This window comes from Filicampus tigris, chromosome 16 (genome assembly GCF_054856515.1).
Source record: "Filicampus tigris isolate MCC_2025a chromosome 16, RoL_Ftig_1.0, whole genome shotgun sequence".
NCBI lineage: Eukaryota > Metazoa > Chordata > Actinopteri > Syngnathiformes > Syngnathidae > Filicampus > Filicampus tigris.
The window spans coordinates 3,282,018-3,308,782 of NC_141232.1; the positions used below are offsets into that span (position 1 = coordinate 3,282,018).

Below are 26,765 nucleotides of genomic sequence, written 5' to 3' on the forward strand. Positions count from 1 at the left end.
CGGATCAATAATGTCCCGCAATTGGTGAAGAATTGCGTAATCGAGCAATTAACATCAACAATGACATAACTTGCAGTGGTGGGGTGCACACGTCGTCATGGAAACAAAGATTATTAGAATTAATGCCGTCAAGTCGGCACGCACTTTTTGTCACGGTGCAATTTAGCACAATAGCGCCGCGCTTTCGAGGCAAAAAGGCTAATGCATCGACATAAAATCATGAAATAATAGTAATAGCATCACGCTCACATGGAGCTAAACAGGATTAATGCCATGGAAGCGAAATAAAAGCACAAACGTTCGCCGTCACACTGGGCCATCGCAGTTAGGCAAAAACGAGAGGCTGGGTTGCCACGGTAACGGCGTAACAGGAAGCGGACATGATCAGAAGAATCGGTGACCGCTCCCCGCATCGCAAGGAGCCGGCGATTGATCATCGGTGGCGTCACGTGACCACGGCTGGCGCCTCATTTCCATGCCGCGACTCGGCTCATTCTGGAACACAAAGCGCCGGCGCCTTTTTTTTTTTTTGCCCTCATCATTCACGCTGTTTACGGCGTAAATATTTTAGCGGGGTGCGGCGACCCCGCTGCGCGCTAAACAGCCATTAATAATCATAAAGGACGTGAAATCGCCCTGGCTGTGATTAATTGCAAGCTTTTCACATGAAGGTTTTTGTTTTTCGCCGCCGAACTGGAAGTGGGCGAGTTATGCGTGCCGAGCAACCAAACGCATGATGCCTTGGGCGCCAAGTCATACAAGTTCTTTCTCAAGACGTAGGCCCAAGCGAGCTGTATGATATGACTATCGTTAAATGTAACTTCAGAGTTGGTACGGGTAATCCCAGCATGACACCCACGAAGTGTCTGAGGTAGCATCAAATTTAAATCCCTTTGGTGACTGTCATTACCTCTGTTTTCTGAGTGACATTAAGAATAATCCCCGTTATAACTCAAACGTTCCACTTCTGCCAGGCACTAGACCATCCCAGGATGCCACTAAGGAAATTTCATAAAGATATGATAGAGCGCATCAGAACAAAAAGCCCTTTGTGACTGTCATTACATCTGACTTCAGATCGACATTAAAAATGATCCAAAGTATCACTCAAACATTCCACTTCTTTCAGGCACCGGACAATTCCAGGATGCCACCCGGGGAAGTGTCATAAAAATCTGATGTTGCATAAAAGCTTTTTGGTCACTGCCAAATAACGCACGCCGTCACGCAAATATTCAACTTCCGCCAGATACTAGACCATCCCGAGATGCCACCGCAGAGGGTTCATAAATATCCAGTGTGCCAGATCAGACAAAAGCCCTTTGTGACTGTCATTATGTTCGAGTTCAGGGTGACATCAAAAGCAATTTTCAAACCCTTCAGCCAGGTACTAGACCATCTTAAGATGCCACCTAGAATGTTTCATACAGATCAGAACAAAAACACTTTTATGACATCTGATTTCAAGGTGACATTAAAAATAATCCACACCAAACATTCAAACATTCCCAGGATGCCACACAGGAAATGTCTGGAAATATGCGACACGTGCAATGAATTGCTGAGACAAAATGTGAGAAAAGACTCCCAAGAAGCTCTTGGCATGAGGAGAGATTGTGCATATGCTCACTGCAGCCGTCCAAAAACAAAATATAGGAACCGAAACAAGATGTTTTGGGAAAATGGAAACCATCCCTAGGGTGTTCTTTTTGTGGAAGGTGAGTAAATGCTGCTGTTCTGTATCCTCCGATGGTGAGAAAAACATCATGACGGAGCGGGGAAAAAAAAAAGACAGGCCACTGCCGCCTGTTATTCGGCCTCCTTGCCAAGCACGCCTTCGACATGCGGGTGAGCAGGCCGGCCGGAAAAGACAGCCTTCTTGGACGAATCGGGCCCGGCCGCGGCCAAGGCGGCGCCGGTGCCAAGCGGGCGGCGGCCCTCGCAGCCGCGGGGAAGGGAGGACCGGCAGCGGCGACTGGTCCTTTCCTGCCCAGCTGGACCACGGCGACAGGATTCTCATTTCAATGCGCCGGTTGCCTTCGATTGCACTCAAGGACCGACGGTGGGAAAAGCAGGAGACACCCTGGACTGGTCGCCAGTCAATCAAGTCGTCGTGTTTACGTTGCGGTCGACGGTGGCGAAGGAGTGCGAGTGACTCGGCGCGACCGTGCCGGTGTGGGCGTACGGCAATTAGTATAACGGGGGAAGGGAGACGAAGCTGGCCAACTGCTGTCTGGACGTTTTAGCGAGCAGGTGCGCGCGGTCCCCTTGCATGCGGTTTTGTTTGTTTGCGAAACGGCGTCGGGAGCAGGTGGGATACGGCGCCGGCGCGCTTGCCAAGGCAAACGCTCGTTTACGAGCGAATCTGCAGCTGCAATCTCCATATTCAAATGCGTCGTGATGTTGCGAGACGCTTCGCCGAAGACAGCTGCGCATTTTTATGCTTGGTTTTTTTTTCCCACTTGATTTAAGTTGAAATCAGTCCAGCCACTTCAGCCCCTTTCACGCCGCTCTTGTCCCCGTGATCCTGTCCTGTGTTTAAGGTACTATAACGGGAAATGTCATCGTGTAGAACTGGTTGCAGTGCGTTTTACTATCTTCAGTAGTGACTGGCAACCTTTGGAAGTATTTCTGTTATTCAAGAACAATACCGAAATGTGGAGGTAGAGAACTGATTTAATGGTTCACACGCAGGCAGAAATGTCCCATTTTGCCGGGTTCCGCGCGAAAGAAATATCAGTTCAACGGGGTACGTCTTTCATCGAGAATCTGTGTGTAAAACTCTGCGTTTAAGAGGCTTTCCAGGAACGAGCTAATCGGCAGCGCGGCAGGCTTTGCTTGAGCGTGAGGAGATAATTAGCCGGGCCGGCCGCATGGAGGGAAGCCTAATGACTTCCGATAAGAGCTCCTCAATGTGGATGACGACCATCACGTGGAAAAACACACAGATTAGCAAACACCCCAGGGGCTACACACCCCAATCAGGACGACGGGCCCACCGCTGGGTGGCGGTGCACCGGATGACCAAAGAACTGTACTAGTGACAGAGTCACAACTTTTTCCAAGTGAAATCCACTGTCGTGACAGACGCACAACTTGATAGAAACAAAGAGCTCCCGAGTAGATGCCCGTTGTCGTGACTGAAGTCAACCGCAGCCAAGCTGTGGTTGACGCCAGATGAGAAACGTGCGAAATGAGCCTTTCCTCCACCTCGCGCAGGATGAATGGTCGTCATTCCCCCACCCAGCTAAAGGCGATCGGGTATTAGCATTAGCCCCTCCCTCTGGAGACGTGAAGCTAATACCGACATTCATTAGCATGCACAGTCAACAACAACAACACGACGCCGATATTTACAGTCGCACGCCGGGGGAGCGAATAAACTGTGTGATTAACAAGTTTTCCTGACGCCCGGCGCGCGCCGAACACCAGGCGCCACCTCGCCGACTTAATGGCTCTTAATGGCTTCTTAACGACTTCTTAACGACTTCATCAGGAAGATCCTACAACAGCACATACCGGCACGCGGGGGCCACACCCCCTCTAGGCTGGGGGTGAAGCGCCCTCACGGTATAAAATATATGCTCACCTGAACGGAAATACTTGGAAAAACATGCATAATAATAATAATAAAGACAAGATGGGGGCTGTGTACATTAATCCTCACTCACAGTTCATTTGTGCACCGGCTATATCACAGATTTTCAAGTGATCATTTTTTTGTGCCTTTTTACATTTGCGGGCAGATTTTTGTTTTTTAGATCCATTTTACAATACAGTTATATGGTAGCAGGGCATACAGTAAAAAATTCATCAAAAAAACAGGCTTCAAGCTGTTTATTGCCACTCCCAGACAAAATGTTGTGTCAAACTACGTATTAAGGAGAATTACACGTTGTGTATTTAAAACAAACACATCACCTCCGCTAGCTTAATGCTAACACATAATGGGAATTGCAGTACACGGGCTAATGAATAACATCTATGTGGTGCTTATGAACAAACTTTGAAGCAACAGACGGATGTTTTAACAATATTCAAACATAAATATTCTTTATCCTCTGTGAAGAATGACTAAGTGCTGTACAGAGGAACTGAGACCATATCCATGTATAGCTCGTATCCATGTATAACTTTGACTTACTCCTGGAAGAAAAATAATTTTGAAGAGTTGCCCATTGTAGTGACTGATGCACAAATGAAGGAAAAACACTTTTGAATAGATATTTTCTATTTTGAACGGGTACACACTGTAGTGACTGATGGAGAAGAGCTTTTGGAAAGCAGTCCACGATGGAACACATGCTGTGTGCGAAAGGCTGGCCTGCAACGGCACATTCTGACACGCGGGGGCCGCCCCACTCGAGGGGGTCGCCGTCACGCTGCAGAAATCAGCTCGTCTGACATGGAAATCCGCGGCAGGGGTACAAAAAAAAAAAAAAAACAGCAGCCAGAGCGGTAAAAACGTGGAGCGGTGGCGGTCGACGTCGGGCCAACGCGGCGGCGTCACGCTCCTGTGGGAACATCGGAGTGACACGGCGGTGGCGTTGCGTAACCGGAATGAGCAAGGCAGATTGGAGGGAAAACCCACTCGGAGCTGACGCAACCGGGGAAGCACGCCGAGTTCAGCGGCTCATTATGAACCTTTCCGCACGCGGCAAACCGAGCGGAACCTTCCGGGTCATCCGCGTGTCACCGACAGTATCGGCGGGGTTCATCCGCTCACAAACAATCTCCGCGTCTGCGCCGGTCCAAAAACTCTTTTCATCCCGGCCTCCCTCGGATTACCATGAGGCGCTTTGAAGACGTTTCTTAATTATTTGGATGAAAAAAAAAAAAACAAAAAAAAGAAGTTCATTAGGCAGCCAGACGAGCGATGGCGTCACTGGTCTAAAAATAACAATTCCAAAGAGAAAATGGAGCAAAGATAGGAAGAGTTTGTTTATCAGCCTGGAGACAACTGTGGACGGGAGTCTCGTTCAAGGCCTGTGAAAGCGGCCAGCACCCATCGATACTTAGTGTAAAGGAAAACGGCAAATCCTACACACTAACCCAAACCAAACCTCTAAACCCCATTACCCAAATCCCCCTCACCTTAAAGCTACCCACACACAAAAACCAACCCCGTCTTAAAATAACCCTGCTCCCCTTTACGCGACTTGTCTTGAGTGACATGGATGCTTTTTGGGAATGGGTTGGAAGCCGGAGTACATGGAAAGCATGCCCCTTCCACACTTGCATGAGTTTTCTCCGGGTACAACTGTAACCGCGCAAACTCCACACAGGGAACTCCAGCATCGAAGCCCGTACCTCAAAACTATGAGGCCGATGTGCTCATCAGCCACCCACTAGGATACCTTGAAAGAATCATCTCTCCTTTTACTATTGTGCTTGTTCTCGTTACGGTGAGAGGGACTGCCAAGCCTATAGAAACTGAACTTGGGGTGAATCTTGGACTAGTCGTCAGCTAAATATAGAGACAAAAAGAAAAAAAAAGAAAAAAAATCTACAGATTTAAAATCTTCAATAAACAATAAGACTAAGTACTTTTGGGGCGGTGGGAAAGGCAAATTCAATTCAGAAAGGCGGAAGCTAAGATTTAAACCCAGAATCACAAAGTTGTGAGGCAGATGTACAAAGCACATGTAACGCTAGGCTGCTTTAGAAAGAGTACAATGACAAACAACAACAAAAAAACTGGCTGTAGATGACGGCAGAAGTTTGCAGGAAAAGATATCGGGGATGTGATTGATGGGCAAAATATTCAACAAGATGAAAAGGCAAATAAAACCAGATTCAGGGACAACAGATTGTGGCTGTAGCTGTGCCGCAATTGCTGCAGTCCCGACTTTCCTTGAAGTGCAAATGAAATCTCCCCGAGCGGGACAATTATGGGATTTGTGACCCAAACACTTGTGCTAAATTTAGCTCCCCCGGGCGGCCGTGTTTGACTTGCTATGTTGCGGACGGCTTTGCTTTGCTTCGCTTTGTGTGTCGGTCGTGTGTGCTTACATAACGGCGAGGCTTCCAGGCTTCCGCTGCGAGCGTGGGCTTGCGGGAAAAAGTGCCGGTGGGAGAGAACGGAAGAACTACAGAGGAAGACAAAGCGCACCCCCATCCCCCCCCCCCCCCCCCCCCCCCCGGCAACCTCCCCGCAACGCCGCACCCCCCTGCTCATTAGCTTAAGCGTGGTGTGCATCCTGCACGATAACATTTGAAGTTAAAAAAAAAAAAAAAAAAAAAAAAAGCAGCAAAGCTCCGCTCTTACTTTCCCGCCATCTGTTCCCACTTGGAGAGGAGCTCGCCATTTCAACAACCGTACCCCCCTCCCTCCCGAAGCGGCACATTTCCCGCCTCCTCATTCCGGAGTGCACCTTCTTCTCCTGGATGCGGATGCTTAGCATATCTAAATCCGGCGTGCCAAACACAATGTGACACGCCACAATTTCAGGTCAGCGCGGATAGAAGGAAAAAAAAAAAAAAAAAACACCGAAAAGTGTGATTACGGTGGCTGTGATTGTCGTGAGGCGTGGCGACAATCATTTCCCGGCGGGAACGCCGACAGGACGCGCTCTTGCGACTTGATCGCCGTCTTTATCTCGTCTCTGGCTAAACAAGAAGAAGAAATAGTAACAAGTACGAAAGCAGCCTCAAGATGATTGGAACAAGTCAATCCAAACTTGACAAAATCGTCATTTTTGACGCTGACAAAAGATGCGGCAGACACCAGTAGAAAACAGACTGAGGTTTACTGACCAAAGGCCACTGACGGCTGATATGACGACAACCCTTCAAACAAGGAATAAACTTTTGGGGAAACCTTAAAACGGAACCCTAATCATATCCCAAATCCCAACCTGTTTAAAATAATCCAAACCTATTCTAATTCAAATCTTAACTCCTTTAACCAGTTATCCCAACACCTCCAACCCAAACCATTGCCTTCTTAATCCCAACCCAGAGCCTACTCTCCGTAACGTCAATTTTAAAACCAAGACTGAACCATAGCCCCTCAATTTTAACCCGAACCATAACCCCACTAGTCTTAACCTGAAATCTAAGCATCTGAACCTAAAAATAACTCGCCAAACTAAACCCAAGGCCTAAACTCCCCCCAAGAACCCTTAGCATAATCATAGCCTACACCCCAACCCTAATACGACACCCCTAACCTTCTCCCACTGTAGAATGACAGAGACGTCTTTCCGTCCAAAGTTGGCGTCCTTACAGACTGAGCTACTTTAATTCTCCACATTGTTGTTTACTGCCGACCCTCAAGATCCCCCAAAGGGGCGGCCCAGCTGACCCATGTGTGTGCGACCAGCGAGCGTCACAAATGGAAGTGTCTCCCGGAGTCATTATTTATGCGGGAACGCCCTTGGGGAGTCTTTGCACTTGTTTGCAGAGTCTGCGAGTAAATGAGCCGCTTGCTTCCAATTTGTCCTGGACCAGCAAGCCACCCGGCCACCTTGGGCACGCGCGTTGATGCTTGTGTGTCTGTACGTGTGTGAATGTGTTTGTTTATAGAACTGCCGGTAACCGACCCGGAACTGAAGACACGGAGGTCCTCAGGGTGCTGGGAGGCCGAGACACAACAGTGAGGACGAGGACAAAGTTACCGAGCGGCAACTTCACGACGGATGACGAATAGCACCGACATCCACAGAACCAAAAAAGCTTATTGTGCATTTCCACCGATGGAACTTTTGAAGGACTACCGGGTGTTTGAAAGGCGGGAAACCGGTGTGAAAATGTAGTTCCATGGGTAATTAATCTGGGCAGGCATTGTTGTCTACATTAAAAAGGGCGGAAATTGGTGCCACGATGAGGCATAGGTTTGGTTTCAGGAGCTACAATTACAAAAGAACATTTCTTGCAACTGTAGAACTGCAGCTTTACCTCAAGTAATTATAGGCGGGTACTATTTCCTCCCCACCACCCCGCCCACCAAAAAAAGGCGAATGACTGAGGACGGAAGGCTACCCACGCTGCAGATTGATGACGAATAACGGATGCTCAATTTTTCGTAAAATGCCCAGCTCTGCTAATTAGTGCCTGCAGCCACACACTGAACCACAATGTGAGAGAATCCAGGGAACACCTAATCAGAACATGGCAGCTGTCTGTGACATGGATTAGCATTAGCATTAGCATTGTGTATGGACTGAATTTAAGTGGAAGATTTTTGTAGGGCAAGCAAGTGTCGAGACGAGGGGAAAAAAAAAAAGAAAAAAAAGAAAAAGAGAAGCCGTGCGATTAGGAGGGAAAAAAAGTGACGGGATCCTCTAACGAGCTCTCCTGCGAAAGCACTCCAACACCTCCGGGGCTTAATTGCCGAGAGGGAATGTTATCCCGTCTGGCTCTGCGCCGGGATTGGCCGAGCACACCTGTCGGCTGCGCTCCCTCGCTCTCCCTCCACATTGATCCGTGTAATCCCCTCAGGCCCGCCTCCTGCAGAGAACCTGGTCCTTCATCTTCTCTGGGAACGTCTCCCGCTTGTTGGGGGTGCGCCCCGCAAATCCTCCAACTCGAGACTCTCGTCCAATCAGAACAAGGCAGTGCCAGGGAGGGTTGAATGAAAAGATTTGATGCCCTACTTTCTTTAGGGGCTACCCCAGAGAAAACCTTATGTTTCTCAAGCGCTGAGTCATCACAACACAGGAACCGTTTCCTCCTCAAGATGCACTCAAGTCCCAAATTGGGTCATAGTTATCGTCACAGTCGGCATTGTCATAATCAGCATTGTCGTCATTGAGAACAAAATCGTCATTGTGATGATCATTATGGTCATGGTTTGCATCATCATGATCAGCATTATATCACAACCAGCATCGGCATGATCATCCCTGTTCTTGTCATCATCATCGTTTCCGTCATTTTCATTGTTGGCTTTGCTTCCAACGTTATCACCATTAGTCATCGTCATTGTGAGCGTCATTTCCACAATCGTCATTGTCCTTATCATCGTCATAGTCTGTGTTATCATCATCATCTTTACCGTCCTCATCGTCGTCCTCGTCATCGCCTCCGTGATTGCCATCGTTCTCAGTCAATGTCGTCATCATTGGCATAATTACCGTTATCGTCTTTATAATTGCCATGATCACCATTATGGACATAACTTCATTGTCATTCTACTCGTCTTGTTTTCTGTAATTGCCATAATCACTATCAGTGTCATCGTCATCTTTCGCCTCCGCCATCGTCGTCATTTTCATCGTCTTTACCGTCGTTATTGTTGTCATCATCACCAGCATCTTTATCGCCACTGTCTCGCTCGTCATCACCTTAGTTGTCATTGTGCGTCGTCATCTTTTTGATAATCATCCCTGTCATCGTCATCATCTTAAACAGTGTTGTTGTGGTGGTCACCGTCGTTGCTATTGTCACTGGCATGATCATCACCACCGTCATCAACATCATCATCGTCAGCATCATCACTGCTTGTTCTACCACTCGATGTGATGCCCTACCTGTGTCAAGGTCCTCCGTTCAAAGGCGCGGGTCAGCACAGGGAGCAGGAAGTCCAGGGCCGATCCGTCTGTGAACCACAAGCAGAAGACCAAACGGCGGCATTAATTCATAAGAAACTGGCACTGCGGAAAAACGTAGGCAAATCTTCAACTTTGGGACTGATTGTAGCAACAAATACACAATCGCATAAGAGCATCGTGGCTGGCATGAGAACTTCAACCAACCAATGGCATCGACCGATGTTTTACCTCAGTTACTTCAAGTCTGTAGTAAAATGGCGATTCAAATCAATCGTGTTCACAGCAATAGCAGCAACGTGACAATTGGATGTGTAAAATGAAAATCGATACGTTTCCTTTTCCAATATGACCACAATCCTGATTTTCATTCATTATTCGTTGCTGCGAGGTTTTTCCTCAAGGTCACATTGGAGCATTACAAGCGCCCTCTTCAAGCTAAGCAACAACACACACTCCACTTTAGCTTGTAAAGATGGTCAATAACCGCGTGCGTGCGCGCGAGAGAGCCACAGAGGTTGAGTGCAAACATGGCGCAGACGCCTCGTAAAACGCATCCTGAGTGCGACTCAACGACCTCAACATGAGCAGGTACACGGGGAGAGGGCGGCGGGGTTACACGCACAAGCGCACATGGCGACACGCAAACGTGACAGAGAGCAGGAGGACAAACAGGAAATGTATGTAAACGCTCAATTTACTGAGTGCTGCTGATGGACCGGAAACACACACAAACTAAGTGTACACGCGCGCACAAAATATTGCACAGGTATACATGCGCACTCCCACACACTAAATAGCATGAGGGTAAACCGGAAATGTATCTGGTGATTGATAAAGGTAGATTTATTTTGTTTACATTATTATACTCCGCATCCTCCACATTGCTGCGGTGTTCCCCTTTTCACCCTGCCCTTAGTCTCCTTGTAAATAAAATTTGCAACAAAACAACAACTCTTTGAGTGATGCTAGTGCTAACGTTAGCTCGGCCTCTGGATGTGCTTGCATTACAATCCAGAAGCTCCACTTTGCTGCGGTGCTCCCTTTTCACACTGTTCTTAGTCTCCCTTAGTCCTTTGTCTCGTTTCACACGATGCTTTCACCTCGACGTTTTTTTTTTTTTTTTTTAAACAGTGTCCTTGGTTTTCCTACTTTGTCACCTGCTCAGGTGTGCGGTGAAGACCACTTTGCTGGCTTCTATGACAACCGGGGCGCTAATGGAACACGGCGTGATTAGCATATTGTTTGCGCCTCATCTTGTAGGCGGGCCTTTTATGCAAATGAGCACTTTGAACAGGCCAAGATGTGTGCAACCATGTGTGTGTGTGTGTGTGTTGCGTTTGCACGAAGACAACAAATGCAGGATGAAGGTTGATGATGGAAAAATGTCAACAAAAGTCAGGCTTTCGTGTGTGTGTGTGTGTGTGTGTGTGTGTGTGTGTGTGTGTGTATTAGCCATTCTCTCAGCTTCATTAGCATATCGAATGCCACCCGTAATTAGCAAGAGAGCAAATGTAAATAGATAAACAAGCTCGATAAATAAATAAAAGCCACCTCAACTAGACGAGATCATCATCAAGCCTGACTTATGAAGCAACATTTCTGACCACCATTTTTAAAAAAAGAGAAAGTGACTGATCAACTTTGTCACTAGCAGACATGAAGTGAATCATTTTCATGTTACATTCCATTTGACCAGAGTTTTACTCCCACTTGTTGTGTGAAGTTGTGGATGAGAGAGGGGAACATGAATGAAGTCTCCGCTGAGCAACAGGAGTGCGCCGGGAGACGAGAATCGTAATTGTAATCGCAATTTGAACTTCCCAACAGCCGTTCGTTCGTCCGTTAGCAAGTATGACACAAAAAAGGAACGCTACAAATCTCCTGTCCTTTCGAGGTTACGTTCACACTGCAGGGCGGGGATGCATCGCGTTTCGATTTCAGTCAGATGCGCACGACATGAGCGTCCAGACGTCAGTTGCATCTGATACATTTCTCAATTATACCCACCAGGCATGGCTCCAGGACTTTTTCCTCGCCGATATTCTTCTAAAAATATCACATCTTAAACACTGTAATTGTGCAAATGGTTCAGCACAACACAAAAAGAGTTAAGTGGTTAAACGTACTCATAAAGAAGAAAGTTATCAGAGCTGATGTGATGGACTGACGATTTACAGGTGCACAACAACAACATTTGCTGCCATAAAATGTTACAAATAAAAAGGAGAAAGGAGTCAAATGAAAAAAAATAACCTCCATTAAAATAAAAAATGCAACCCAAGATCTATTCCTGTTGCCGAAGCCCCCAGGCAACACTTTTACGCACAAACAACGTGGTGTTTAATGGCCGTTGCCGTGGCGACGCACATCAAACAACAACACTTTCATTGCCGGGGTGAAAGGCCACGGTGTGAAGAGCAGCAATAAGCTATTTTAGCGTTTGTCTACTTGCGCGCCAAACTCATTACCACTCACAAGGGTTCGCAATAGTTTAGGAATATCCAATATAGTTGCTTTTTTATTTCATTTTGAGTTTTGTACTCATTTAGCTCATTTCAATTAGTTTTCAGAGCGTGTGAGCAATCAGCCACCCTCCACCCAGGTCGGGGACACTGATCAGACCAGCGCCAAAGATGTTCTCAAGAGACAGAGGACGATCACACCAAGCCACTGACCCCTTTCACACCAGTGCCAGCGCTAGAGCCCAAAATCTGCGGCGCTTCTCGACAGCTTGGAGCCGGCAAACGCTAACAAACACAGAAGTTGTCATTTGTCTTAAATGGTATCATTTGGCTAATTAGTTATTCTTTGTTTGAAATGACGTTGCAGCGCGCGGAGTGACAAATGCGCCAGCGCAGGAAACAAGATGACTGGATTGGTTAATTGTCAGTCTGCGGCTCCGCACGCCCACGTGAAGCCGCTCATTACTCGGTGTACGTTAGCGTTTGTTAACACGCGTACGGCGCTTGGCACATGAGAGGCTCGAACCGCGTTCTGCAACAACTCAGACGCCACCGACACACATTTTGGGAATTGTGTCGAAAATATCGGTGTGGTACTAACACCGTCATGTGCGCTCGGCGGTAAAGCTTGCGCGATATATGCGGCGGCGGCAGCTCAGGATGACATTTCAAGGGAAGGTTGGCGGGGGAGCGGGTGTCAAAGTGGAGCTACGACGCTAGCACTACCACTGTCTAATGTAAATGCACAAGTGGACTCACTCACACACACACACACACACATTTCATTTTCATGCCGACACGCCATCTCGCCCGCTCACTGCAGTGTGTGTGCGCGCGCGCGCATGTTGAATATTGTTTTTGGCCCACTTAAGCGTGACAGTAACGGAATGAGATGGCGGCAGGCGGCAACCATTCATCATGCGGGCCTCGGCGTCATGCGATTGTCGCCAAGTGATTTCCTGTCTAACGACGAGTGGGCGTCACTCCAAACGTTCCGACAGTCGCCGTCGACCCACGTTAGGCAAAAACCTTGAAAATGCTAGGCTACCTAGCATGAATAGTACCACTGGGGCATTCCAATACTAATGCAGTACGTCTCCGCGTAGGCACGCTACTGTACATGTGCCCAGACATTGACGGCCGACCAGTCTATCGTTTGTCTGTGCGTTGCAGGTGTGCGGCCACCGGTCCGTTGTTTGCCCATCTGTGCCCAACGTTGACTGGGCGGGCGTCACCGCCTGGTAGGATCCAGTTAGTTAGCAAGCGTCAGCGCTAGCATTTGATGACTGGTGCTCAGCCAGCTTCCATCTGTCAGCTGTCAATCTGCACAGACGCCATGACGAATCGCCGGCGGCAACGTACGCTTGATTGACAGCTGTCTCGACAGGTATCAACAAAATCGGCGACCGAGATTATTCCGCCCCCGTAGCCACACTTCAGCATCTTTGCTATGCTTCAGCGCACCCCTTTTTTCACTGCCTTGTCTCTTGTTAGCTTATTAGCAATTAGCTTGCCCATATTTGGAAGCGCTTGTATGGCAGCCAACCAAGATTTAAGGGGACTTTGGTATATTGCTGTTACCGCTCTGAAATCACTCCGCCAGTCCCCTCCTATTGGACGCACCTTTTATACGCTCCATATGCTGGACATATTTTATTGGAAATATTTAAATATAACATTGTCCATATTATACATTTTATATGCTGGCTGTATTTGATATATTGGACATATTTGATGTAGCTACTGGACATGTTATATTCTTGGACATATTTGACAGACATTTGTGATTTCTTTTAAATGTCCAGGATGTATTGGACATATTTCATCTATTGAAGATGTTTCACATATTTTATGTATTGATAAATTGACTTGTGTCATTTGACATTGGCCATACGATACATATTGAATATATTTGTTCATATTTGTGTTGTTCGACTTATTGGACATTTTGCTGATATTTGATACAGTGGACATATCGGAGCTCCCAGCAGTAGGTTCGGACGTTGGAGCGCCAGGGACATGGCAGGCAAAAGACGCTGGTCCACGCAATGCCCAACGGCGTCCTCTCTGCTGGCACTGAGGCTGTTGACAGCGCGCGAGCCCCTCTCAATCCGAGCTGGGGAAATCTCGGCGCGGCAGACGGGAAGCCGAGCGCTCGGCGAGGACCCGCAGGGCGCTCTCTGTGCGGTTGCCATGGAAACAGATGCGTGACCTACAGTATCACTAACTTTAATTCCTTAAGTGGCCTGCGATACGCAAGGTGGATCGCATCAAATACGAACCCCAATGGAGCCACTTTGACACTCCGGGCGTGACACTACAGACAATTTATTCGCCAGTAGATTACACACACAAGTTGCGAGACATTGTCATGTCTATAATGTGTGCGCTTTTGACTTATTTGCAGTTTATTATACTTGTAAGAGGAGAAATTGTAGAGTGGAGATGCAATGCATGCAGTAAGCAACACAAGGTCTGCCGATTTACACTCGCACACTAAACATTGAGTCATGTTCTTAAACATACAATTGTTTGCAAGAGAGGCAAATGACACCAGTTGTCAATTGCCAATCCATTCTCACTGCTGCACCCTGGAGGCGGTAAACGGTAACTGCCTTTGGTGCTGAAAGGTAGCACTCTTTCAAATCGTGACATCACTTTAAAGCTGGCAACATTTTGAGACTTTGTCGGGTAACTGTAGTCTGATTACTTGACTCGATAAAGCATCATTGCTCTTAACACACCGCAGACTCAAGGGCGAACTTGCGCGAAATAAGCTAGTCCGATTGTCTTGGTGTGTTCCTGGCCTTAAACGGTAAAAGTACCCATCGTGGGCCATATTTGGAAGACGGCATGTTTGCTGCGAGATGAAGACATCTGTATGACTCCCTCTGAAAGGCTTGACGAATCCATACGACCGCTCTTGCTTACCATGATGCAAAACTTACTGGCGTGTGAGGAGCGTGTCATCAGTGACAGCGGATCACAAGAATGGCGGCTCCTCGGGTACCTGCCGGAATTTCCACCCCCAATCACCGCCGCCCACCCGCCCGCCTCCTTCCGTCTACCGCCTGGCTTCTTTCCAAGCAACAGATTGGCGCCGTCGCTGGAGTAACGGCTCACAGATGGAGCGGCGCGGCTCGCCGAGGACGCCTGACAGGATCAATCCCGGGGCTCGTTCGCTCGCAGTCAATTAAGCCGTGTTAGTTTTGACAGGAGCCACGGGCCAAATAACAGCCGTCAGCCTCGACGAGTGAAAATATTGGGACCAAACACGGCGAGGAGACGGGATGGGGGTGGGGTTGGGTTTGAGGGAATAAAAACAGATGCACTTGTGAGGAGGATGACGATGAGGGGGGAGCTTGATGCGGACTGACGGGCCAACCCGAGTAAGGCTTTCATTAGTTGAAGACGACGGGCCCTCGGGCCGTTCGCTGCGAGCCCAGATCAGCCCCGATCACCGCGTTGATCCAATGCCATATTTGGTACATCTGCAACGAGCTTGGGGGTGTGCAAACTTTTGGGATCAAGGGTCATGTTGGGCGTTTAACACCGCCGGAAAGTAAGGAGGAAGCAATTTTCTCCCTACGCAAGTACAGTGGTGCTTTGAATGGCATCTTTCAGTCGTTCAATGACCACATTCGGAAAGTTCGCAAACGGCTGCTTAATTAATAAGCAGCAGTCATTTTTTACAGAGGATAAAGAATGTACTGTACTGTGACAAACACATGTCCATTTTTCTTATTTTTACGTGAATGGGGTTACCGGGTTATACACAATTGCATCAACGTGAAAATTTTTTTTTTTTAATTCCAAAATTGGACATATGTGTTTTACTCCGGACAGCGTCGATACGTACTCAGCGAGTATATTTATGTTAAATGTCCGTTCTTTGAAGTGTTATGGCTCTGCCTCTTGATGCTAAACCAACCCATGTTCTACTGCTGATTAGTAGAATGGAAAAAGCTGGAAGAAAAACTATTTTTCTGGTGAAAGAGGAGCACCTACAATTTATTTCTGTCTGGTGCCTTTACAATTTTGCGTGGGTGTTGAAAGATCAGTCAAAATGCTGTAAAAGTGAACACGAGACAAAAGTATTTGGTCGTTGGTTGACTCCTGATCTGCGAGCGGGCGCATGGTACGGACGCGCCTCGCCACAATAGACGACGACAAACAAAAGCATCAAAAGCAAAGTCTATATAATACCCAATCAAAAAAAAAAAAAAAAAAAAAAAAGAAGCGGGGTTAACGCGCCGTAAGCAGGCCTGGCGCGTTTCCCCTAATAAGACAAATGACTGTGAAGTGAAGACAATAGAAGCGCGGCGCCACCTACTGAGAGACGAGGTGGAGACGAGCGCCTTTGAAGCCTTCGCAAAAGACAGCGCAATTCTTTGATTAGGACGCGGAGGTAGGATGCCGTGGGCGATGGGCTGAAAACGCTTGGCATCTGCTCGCAAACACTCACACGCGCACACACGTCTAGCGCTCGGCGCGCGCACTACACATCCTGCTTTGAAGGGTTATCAAGGCCGCCGGTTAATGATGTCCCCAGCTTTCTTAGCGACGAGCGCCTCCACGGGGCGGAATGGAGCCCTTTAATTAGTTGGCAAACAGGGCAATTAAATGTTCTTCCTTCCCAATCGTTCGCAGCGGGACAAAAGCGTTCCGGAGGCCAGTCCAGAGACGACGGGAACCTGCGCCGTCATTACGCCCCAAAAGCAGAAATAAATAAATACTAATGTGCAACTTTACTTCAATTTATCTGCATCCACAAATGATGACGTCATTGACGTCTGGGAGGTTTGCCAGACGGAAGAAAGGCAACACCAGCATAGTGTTAGTCAATCCACAAAATTGGGTCAGAAGCCCCCGAAGCCATTTTGGCTTAGCGGCATGAAATTTGGGAGACACGTCGATCATGTGGAGACGCACAAAAAAAAAACAAAAAAAAAGTATCAAGAAACCATGCTTGAAAAGACTCTGCAAGTCTGTCATTTGGTTTGAAGCAGCCTTTGAAAAGCCTCAAAAATTACCATGGTAACACCCCCTGAATTTTCTAAGAATGCAGCCCCTGGAGGCTTTTTCGCTTAGCAATATGACATTTGGTCTGCCATTGGTAGACGCACACAAAAAAAAAGTCATAAAGAAGCCATGCTCGAAAAGACAGAAAGTCTGCCATTTGGTTTGGTCATTAGACCATTAGCATATTAAAAAAAATACTACACTGGTAATGCCACCTGAATTTTCTGGGAATTCAGCCCCCGAAGGCCGTTTTACTTGGCCACACGAAAATTGGTAGACATGTCTATCATGAGTAGATGCACAAAACGTTTCAAGAAGCAATGCCTGAGAACAAAATGGAAGCTGCCATTTTGACTTATATTGGCCACATGAGGTAATTGGACCCTTCACTTCAAAAACAGTCTCAAAAGGACACCTCACATTTTTTTTCTCAAAAATTCAGCCCCCGTAGCGAGCTTCACTTAGCAACATGACAAGTCTATCATTGGTAGACACACACACAAAAAGTCTCAAGATGCCAGACCCAAAAAAGGCCGGAGGTTGGCTACACCATTTTACAGTCAAAGCGCCCCCAGATTTGTGGGAAAATTCAGCCTGTTTCATTGAGCCACATCAAATTTGGTAGACACAAAAAGTGACCAAGAAGCCATGCCCAAAAACGAAAAAAAAAGAAGTCAGCCATTTTCGCTTTAAAAAGCCACTCGCACCAAATAACACTTTTTTTCTTTAATTCAGCCCCCGAAATGAGTATCATTTGTCAACATGAAATTTGGTCCATCATGAGCTCAAAAAAAAGCCTCAACAAGCTATGCCTTAAAATAGACAGGAAGTCTGCCATTTTAGATTGCGTCAGCAGGAATAGGGCATTTTTATTTCCTGTGTGTGCTTACGGGCTTTTCAAGTGCATTATCATCACCATTATTCGTATTCTTCTCAATCCATTGCGCCGCTTAGCCCCGCGCTAGCCGGCCGTTAGCGAGGAGCCGGCAGGACTGCGCCTTGCGGCACTTTCCCCAAGCACAAAGAAGTCAATTTGTCATCCAGTGAAGAGGTTGAACCTTTAATTAAAGTGGAGAGCCGCCGCCCTCGCTCCCCAAACCCCCGCCAACCGCCGCCACCATCGGGGCCCCGGCTAAATGTCAGCTGATAAATAACGACGGCGGATGTGAAGCGGAGCTCCCTTCACTCGGGGTATAAAGGTCACGCACATTAGCGGCGTAAGTGCATATCAATATGTTAAATAGGTTCAATTGTGTACATTGATGAAATGAGCTGATTGCGCGGCGGACTGTTGACGCTCGCAAGAATGTGACATCATTAAGGCGCCGCGTGACGGGCCGGATCGATGGAAGTGACACTTTGCGACGGATGCGACGCAAGTGGCTATTAGCGGCCATTGGCTAATGAGCCAGCCCACGTGCGACGCATTCCAGAAGCTTCCCGCCGAGCTGACCCGTCTGGCCTCAAGCGCAAACTAATGGCGGCCAAGACAAGAATCATCGTTTTTACTCTGATCCTGAAAAGGCGTCAACAGGCCACTCCGTGGACGGGAAGCAGAGGAACAAAATTGGAGGATTTTGCAGCTCATCAGCCCGACTACAGTTCACTGACTTGTACTTACAAAAAGTTAAAAGCGGAAGTTAACCCAAACTTATTTTTTTTTTCAAGAATATGTTCCCAGCAGGCCCACTAGTTGAAACACGGCATTCTGATTCATTTTGCCTTTGTGGAATATAAATTGAGCAGCAAAATGCACTCGTTTTTAGCCATCTCCGGGGGCGGCCATTTTGTCTTCTGTGGACTGAAAATGACATCACAACTGCTCACAACCACCAATCACGGCTGACCTGTTTTCTGAATCTGAGCCGTGATTGGTCGTTGTGAGCAGCTGTGATGGAGACAAAATGGAGATGGCTAAAAACGAGTGGATTAACACTTATTCCACAAACGCAATATTTATCAGGTTGCCCTGTTTCAACTAGTGGGCTTGCATAGAACATATTCTTGAAAAAGAAATGTTTGCGTTGACTTCCACTTTAAGGTTTCAAATAAGCATGTCAAACCATCTTTGGGGCGTAATATTTGAGTTTTGATTCCAAGTTTCAAAATTGAAATCATGGTTAGGATTTCAAAATCTGGATTAGAGTTTAAAATTGGGGTTTCAAGCCAGGGTTCAGCTCTTACTTAGGGTAAAAAGACAGGGCTGGGGTGTCAAATAATGCTTTCAAATCCTAGTTAGGGTTGTAACGTTTCAAGGCAGAGGTCAAATTATTATAAATAAAAAATATATATATAAATGATAATTCTATTCAAGAAGCCAGAGTTAAGGTTTCAAAATAGGGTTTCAAGCCAAACACTAAGAAAACTGACTGGATTTACATTTCAGTTTGCGGAAGGCGTCGATGTTATCGGTTATGCGACGCACGCGCGTCTTTGCAACGCCGCGTCTCCCGAGTCGGCCGGCCATCAATCTGCTCTCTTCCAGCACCGTTCATTAGTGGCATTATTTAGAGCTAATTACACATGGAGAGACCACCATGGAAAGCCCCACCCCACCTGAAAAATGACATCACCCTTTCTCTTCATTGTTTATGGATTCAACTTTGATGTGATTCAGTGTTTTCCTAGCAGGACATTTTCTTCCAAGCTTCTGATTGGCTCAAAGGTTCAACACATATAACGCCAAAGGTATCACATATTTTCAAACTTCCATTTTTGAGGCCTCTATAGAGTGTGATGTTTTTTTTTTGTTTTTTTTGACCCACATTTGAAAACCTTTCCAACCCAAACAGTGGCTCGCAACCTTAATCCAGTCTTGAAAGCCTATTTTGACATCCTTGAGTCAGAAAAAAAAACAAAAAACGCTAGTGATAACTGTACAATATATGTCAATTAATTTCAGAATGCTTTTGTTTTGGTGTTTTATCGAATTGCAATTTGCTGTGAATGATTGTGATGGTTCAATCTTTGCAGTTCAGGGTTTTTGTTAGTGCCTGCTGTTTTGGCCGGCACACGACATTTTATTATTCCATCCCTGCCTTCGTGTGTTGCCGTTATGCTAATGCGGTTCGTTAGCATCCGTGCTACATCAAAGCCACCTGTGTAGCATGCCCACGTTAGCTGCTTGCTGTCAGGCTTAATGAGGCTGCACCTCCTTGACCCCCCTTCCCCATTAATTGACTTGGGGAGGGGGCGGGGGAGGTCAACACCACTATTCATCTTTAGTAGATTCAATTTGCTTCTCATTGATTGGCTTCTCGTGCTTGGTCTGGTCAAGCATGTGAAGTGCGCTAGTGGCGTTTATCGCCCCTTCATTGAAATCCTAATCCTGATCTTTCACACCCTACTTCAAAACACGAAACCTTTTTTGAACCTACAATCTAGGAACGTAATCCTTGTTTTGAAACCCTAACCTTTGAAACCTGAAATTTTGGCAACCTAAATCTGATTCCAAACCCTACTTGAAAAACCAACCATGGCTTGAAGCTCAAACTGGAACAGTTTAATAATACTGTTTGTTAGAAATCGTAACCCGACATGTAAACCTACTTTGAAACCCTAACCTGTCTTTGAAGCCCTGACCATCACTCGAAACCTTAATGCTTGTTGTAACATTACGTCGAACTCTAAGCCTTCTGAGAAACCCTAAAAATGGCTTTAAACCCCAATCATTGTGTGAAGCCCTAACCCTGATTTGAAACCCTACTTTAGAACCCTAATCCTGACTTCAAAAGCTGCTTCAAAACCTTAACCCGTCTTTGAAGCCCTACTCGTGGCTTGACATCCCAATTTGCAAACCTAAGCATTGCTTGAATCCCTAATCCCGTTTTGAAACGCCAAATTAATACCGTAATCCTTATTGGAAAGACAAAATTTGACCCACTTCCTTGTTTGAAGCCATAACCCCAAATTAAAAGCCCCACCCCTTTAAAATCTCAAACCATGACCATGGACTATGAAACCCTAACTTATTTAAAACACAATTTCACTGGAATCCTGTCACCGTCAGTCTTGTTTTTATTCAAAGCCTTTATAATTGCCATGTTTTAATTGAATCCTTCACCTTTAAATCATAATCCTATTTGAATATTGTACAACCTTCACACAATTTAATTTGAATCCTGTATACGGTAACTTTGTCGTGCTTTTGTTTTTAGTCCTCAACTCAACTTTATTTAGAGAGCACTTTAAAAACAACAATCAAAACACAGACAGTTAAAAATTCCAGTCATGATTTTACTTCAATCGTGCACTTTTCAAGTCTAGTTTTAGTTGAATCCTGTACCTTGCAGTCAAGTACTTGAATCCTGTGACGTCGCTGCCGTTTTGATTGAAACCCTTTGCCATGTTTTCTTTTCCATTTTGCTTTTATGATCCGAGTCGTCTCTCGCATGTTTTCCGTCTTGTTTTCATTTCAATCCTGTCCCTTTGAGTCAGGTTGTTGGACGCGTCCGGTTGATCGTTGTCGTGCCTTGAAATGAATCCTGCGCATTTGACTCCGGTTGGCCCCCTTTGCTGTCGCCTTTGGCCCAGGCGCAGCGGCTGAGCTCGCCAGCAGCGTCGTGGCGTTGGCTACGTTTTAAGCCTCGACGGCGCCAAGACAAACTCGACAAAGCTTTGATTGACAGCCTTTCAAGTGCGCTCCAGGCAAGGTCGGCCGCAGGTGCTTTTATTTTTTTTGTTGCTGTTGTCGTTCGTCTTTTGTGACGATTCTTTGAGGGAGTTACGTTCGGCCAAATCAATTATGATTCGTGAATGGCCGCCGTTCCATGCAGGTGTTGAAGTCTGACGAGGACGGCGGAGGAACAAAGCCCTCAAGGTCAAAAGAGCTTCTTCAAGGTTGTCGTGGACGGGGAGTCGCAGTGACTTCCTCTTTGGATTGGTCTTCTTCCAAACAGCCCCGCCCGCTCGCAGGTTTTTAGGTGAAGCCCGGACATTATGCTCACGTCCTTCATTTTATTTGAATCGTATTTATTCTACTCGTGGCTTTATTTGCATTTTAGTACAATTGTTTACATTTGATCTGAATCTTGTCAAATTTAACTCATGGTTTGATTTGCATCCGGCACATTTTATTTGAATCCTGTACATTTTACTCATGCTTTTAGTTGAGTTTTACTTGATTCACGTGTTTTCCAATTGCTTTTATTCCCTTTTTAACCATTTGTAATTAGCGGTTCGAATAATGGATGGATGTGCATTTTACATGTCTTTAGTTTTTGTTCAAGTCCTGAGTCATGTTTGTATTTGAGTCATTTCTATTTGAATCTTGTACATTTTGAACACGTTTTTTTTTTTTTTTTTTTTTATTCAGCTTCTGCACATTGTAATCCTGTTTGTTGTGGGATGCCGTAACAGTATTCAACACATATGCCAGTGGAGTTTCCCAGAGATGAAGCCAGCAGGGCGTCACTTTGTCTGCCGAGCGTTTAATCAGTGAGAGCAAACATACAAAGTGGCAAAAAGAAGCGTGTTGCCATGGAGACTAATATCCTCACAACTAAAGACGTGGCAAGTGGCATTTAGGAACACGTCGGGCCCAGCGCGGCGGCACCCGACATAACGAGCCGGCGCATAACCAGATTCAGTGTCAACAAGGCGCCGTTAGTGTCGGCAACAAGCATCGGAGCCGTCTCACACCACGCAACGCCGTTGTTGGAGGGAGACGGCCAAGGATTCCACGGCCACTGGAGGCCGGGAACTTTCTGGAAGGAGGGAAACATCAGGAATGAAAACAGAAAGGGTTTTAATGAAAAAAAAAAAAAAAAGTGGGTCCACTGGTCTAATAGGGATTATTTACCAAATTGCATGTGCCTAGGCCAAACTGGCCTCAGGGGCGGAAATATTTAAATCATCCAAGGAACCCCTGAAAATGAGCAGAATTAGCCTGAAATGGAAGCTTCAAACCAAAATAGCATACTATCTTTTCAGGAATAACTTTTTTGTGGGTCTTCTCATGATAACATGTTTAACAAATTTCATGGGGCTAAGTCAAACTGGTTTAAGGGGTTGCATTTCCATAATCTTTCAGAACCTCTGAAATTGACTCCACAAAGGGTTGCCTCAAACCAACATGCACAATTTATGTCTTTTTGGGCCTGACTTTTTTGCGAGTCTATTCGTGAAAAATGTGTCTACCAAATCTGATTTTGCTAAGCGAAAGCAGCTTTCAGGACTACATTTTTTGTACATTCAATGAAAATGACCAAATGATGCTTTGATTATTGCTGCTAACCAAAACAGCTGAGTTCATGTGTATCGCTTCGAGAGACCTTTTTTTTGTGGGTCTACTCAAAATAGACATTCCTACCAAATTTCATGGCGTGAAGTGAAACTGACTTCAAGGGCTGAAAGTTTGTGGTTTTACGTTGGAAAGACAGTGTGCTTTTCATGAACTGGCACTTTTTATGTTCTTGTTGAAGCTTCCAGCAGAGCAGCGGCCGCACTTGAGCAGCCTTCCTTCCATCGCAGCGGTTGAAGGTGATGAACTTTATGCGACGAGGTTGCTCCGCCATCTGATAATGTGCGGCAGTGAATCTGCAGCGTTGGCCGTAAAAGCGAAATAAAGCCGTAAAGAGCTGCTCAGAGGTGACCTTTTATTTTTGTGACACCGCAAATTAGCCAACATCAACACTGGGGGGATTTACGCCGCGCCGCCGCGTTCTCCGCTTAGAGGTCAAGCGGTTGCTCGTACGGCGAACAGACGGTCGCAGGACTCGATGCGTATCAGGGAGCGTGGCCGCCACCGTCATTGAGCGGCGGGTGACGGCCCCTCGTGCACCCGAGGAGGCGTCGATGGGATCGAGTGAGTGTTCGTGCTTATCGCCGCCACATCGAGTCACCTTGTTCTTCTACTTTTGTTCTCGCCAGGAGTCACCGAAAGCCTGATGGGCAGCCAATGAAAGTGTCCGCCTGTGGCACCGTGGCCAGCATGCTAATTAGCATTGCAGAATATACACGTGTGGTGATGAAATTTACTCAAATCAGATCGCATCGAAATTTCAGCCTATTATTAGTTTTTGTGTCACATCACAGCTAGAGTGAGTTGGATAGTCATTCGGCTAAATTGCGTCAAATCATAATTGGAACAAATATGTATCTAAATTCTATTGAATCTTAATCGTAATTTGTGTGACCTTATCGTAATTGGAGTTAATTTGATCACATTGGAATTGAATCGCATCGTGACTGGACCGAATCATAAGATTATTGTATCAAATTTTAATTGCTGTGAATTATATGATGATTGGAGCAAATTCTATCACGGAACTGAATCGCATATTGAAATTGGAATGAATCGCGTCATAATTGGAAAGAATTGCATCATATTGCATTTGGAATAAATTGTGTCATGATTTTGAGCTTATCGTGTTGTAATTGAAGTGAATCCTATCATGATTCCTGAGTTGAAATCGGAACGAATAGCATCATAGTCTCATAATTGGATTGAATCACATCATGTGTGTGGCCCCAGTTCACCTCCCCCAGCATTTTATTTGATATTCTAGATTGTATTTAGACATAAAAACTCTCAGCCCCCCTACGTATCGGTCAAGCGCCCCGTTCAGCCCCGGGAGAGAATAATAATCGAACCGTGGCGTGATTGAGTCATAATTTGATTGACTCAAATGAATTGTATCATTTCATAATTACAATTGGAGTGAAGGATTTCAATGTACGGCTCATAATGTAATTGGAATCGATTATCGGTGACTCGTATCCCATTCCGAGTGAATCATATTGTACCAGGAGGAAATTGCAGTGCGTATCGTTGTCATCGCGGCCCGCCTCTGCAGCCTTCTGCTTCCTGTTTGGTCAGAGAAGACGAATGCCGGATGTGGAGAGGAGGTAAGAACACAAGCTGGTGTGCGTGCGTGTTATCAGTTTGGAGTGAAAAGGTGACGCTATTGACACTGGACTAAGCCACTTGACGCCCCGATCGATGGCAGCGGCAGTTGGGCTGCAGTTGGGCTGCGAGAGCCGCGGTCCCGCCTGTGCTTCCGCCTGTGCTTACTTTCAGGTTTCAGACGCCCGAGTGGACTTCACTGCTGCTGCGGCGGCCCAAACGGCTCAATAAGACAATAAAAACACCACACCTGACTCAGCAAATTGTGGGAGGGGGGGCGGGGGGGTAATACAACCACAACTTATTGACCTTTTAGGGCCTTCATTGCAAAACGCAGTTTCAGTTTCATGGAGAACCGGTGAAATAAACGACTATTTGAAGTTTGAGCTAGGCAAGCTTAAATGAGCATTTTTGTTTGGCTTTGGACTTAAACCTTGTCTGAAACTGCACTTAGATGTACTCCATATGCATGTTTTTTTCTCTGTCGGACTCATTCTGTAATTTAGCAAGAATGGGATATTAGGACTGAATCGTATTCGTAATTGGAGTGAATCGTAACATAAGTCTGGTGAATCATATTGCAATGGCCATAGATTGCTTTGTAATCTGAGTGAAGCATCGTGTGATTCAAGTGAAATGTGCCATAGTTTAAGCGAATCATGTTTGCCTGGATTGAATTATATAGCCGTTTAGTGAATCGTATCCTAATTGGCACTAATCGTATCCTATTTGGAGTGAATGGTATCATGTCGCAATCTGGAGTGTCTTGTATTGCGAGTGAATCGTATAACAAATGAACTGTATCAGAAGGGGAGTGACTTGCATCATAATTGGGCTGAAATCGCAATCCAACTGAATTGTATCAGAATTGGAGAGAATCATCTCAATTAGAGTAAATTGGGTCACAATGTAATTTAAATTTGCACTTAATGGAGTGAATTCTTTTGTGATTGGTCTGAATTTTATGGTATTGCTATTTGAGATGATGATATTGTAATTAAAGTGAATCGTAACAAACTCAACCCTGTCATATAATTGATAAATGGAGAGAATTATACTGTAACTGGCGTAAATGGTATCACGGTTTTTGAGATATCGGATAACTATCTTTTACTTCTACTTTTACTTAAACTATCATTTAGTGAGACGATATTTGTGTTTAGTTAACCAACTTTATATTGGCAGTAAATCCACGATTGAGGTTCGGTGTGGCTTCACTTTTCAGGAGTGACTGAAAGTGCGAGAAGTCCGCATTGAGAATTCCCCTCGCGCCGGATTGCAGAGTCACCGGGAACGATGCGATCACGTCATCCCGCGTGAGCAATGGCGGCCTTTTACACGCCAACGCTCCCTCTAAAAGCCTTCAGCATCCATCTCGGGATCCATCTCGTCTTCCTTCTAAGGCGACCGCACAAGCTGCCGTCAACGCGGGTTCAAGGGCAAAATCAATCAGCCAGAGATCCCCGAGACATCCCCTTTGGGGGTGATCACACGAACAGCCTGACTCATTACATTAACAGCTGCCTGACAACATGAATCACTAGCATGTCACATATCAAACCTGAACAGGACCTAGCGTTAGCATTCAAAGCTAGTGTTGGCTGATTTCACCAGTCAGGGTTTGCTAGATTAATGAAAATACGAGTGATAGTGTGGAGAAAAGTTCTTTGGCTAATACTGCTAATCAGAGCTAGCTTTAGTGTATGGTTATTTGCGATTGCGTTATTGGATGTTTTGATTGTGCGCGCATCACATTGAACAGATTTTATTCGTACTTTAATTTCGTCTTGTGAATGTCCAAAGTTTGGGATCATTTCACACTTTCAAAGGAAACAATGTAGACAATCGTCAAAACAGAAGGTAACATATTGATGTAAGCTAAGTTAACATAGCCTGACATCACTAATTAGAAAGTAACGCAATGCCTACGCAAGTGGTGGA

General features: G+C 46.0%; 1 protein-coding gene across 2 annotated transcripts in view; it reads right to left on the reverse strand.

Moving 5' to 3' along the window:
- LOC147134099 (RNA binding protein fox-1 homolog 3-like) overlaps positions 1 to 26,765 on the reverse strand; it is a 246,791-nt gene that overhangs the window by 201,755 nt on the left and 18,271 nt on the right. For both annotated transcript variants that reach the window (XM_086054990.1, XM_086054988.1), the window contains one exon: positions 9,474 to 9,541. The gene's annotated coding sequence lies outside the window, so the exon portion shown is untranslated. The remainder of the gene's footprint in view (positions 1 to 9,473; positions 9,542 to 26,765) is intronic.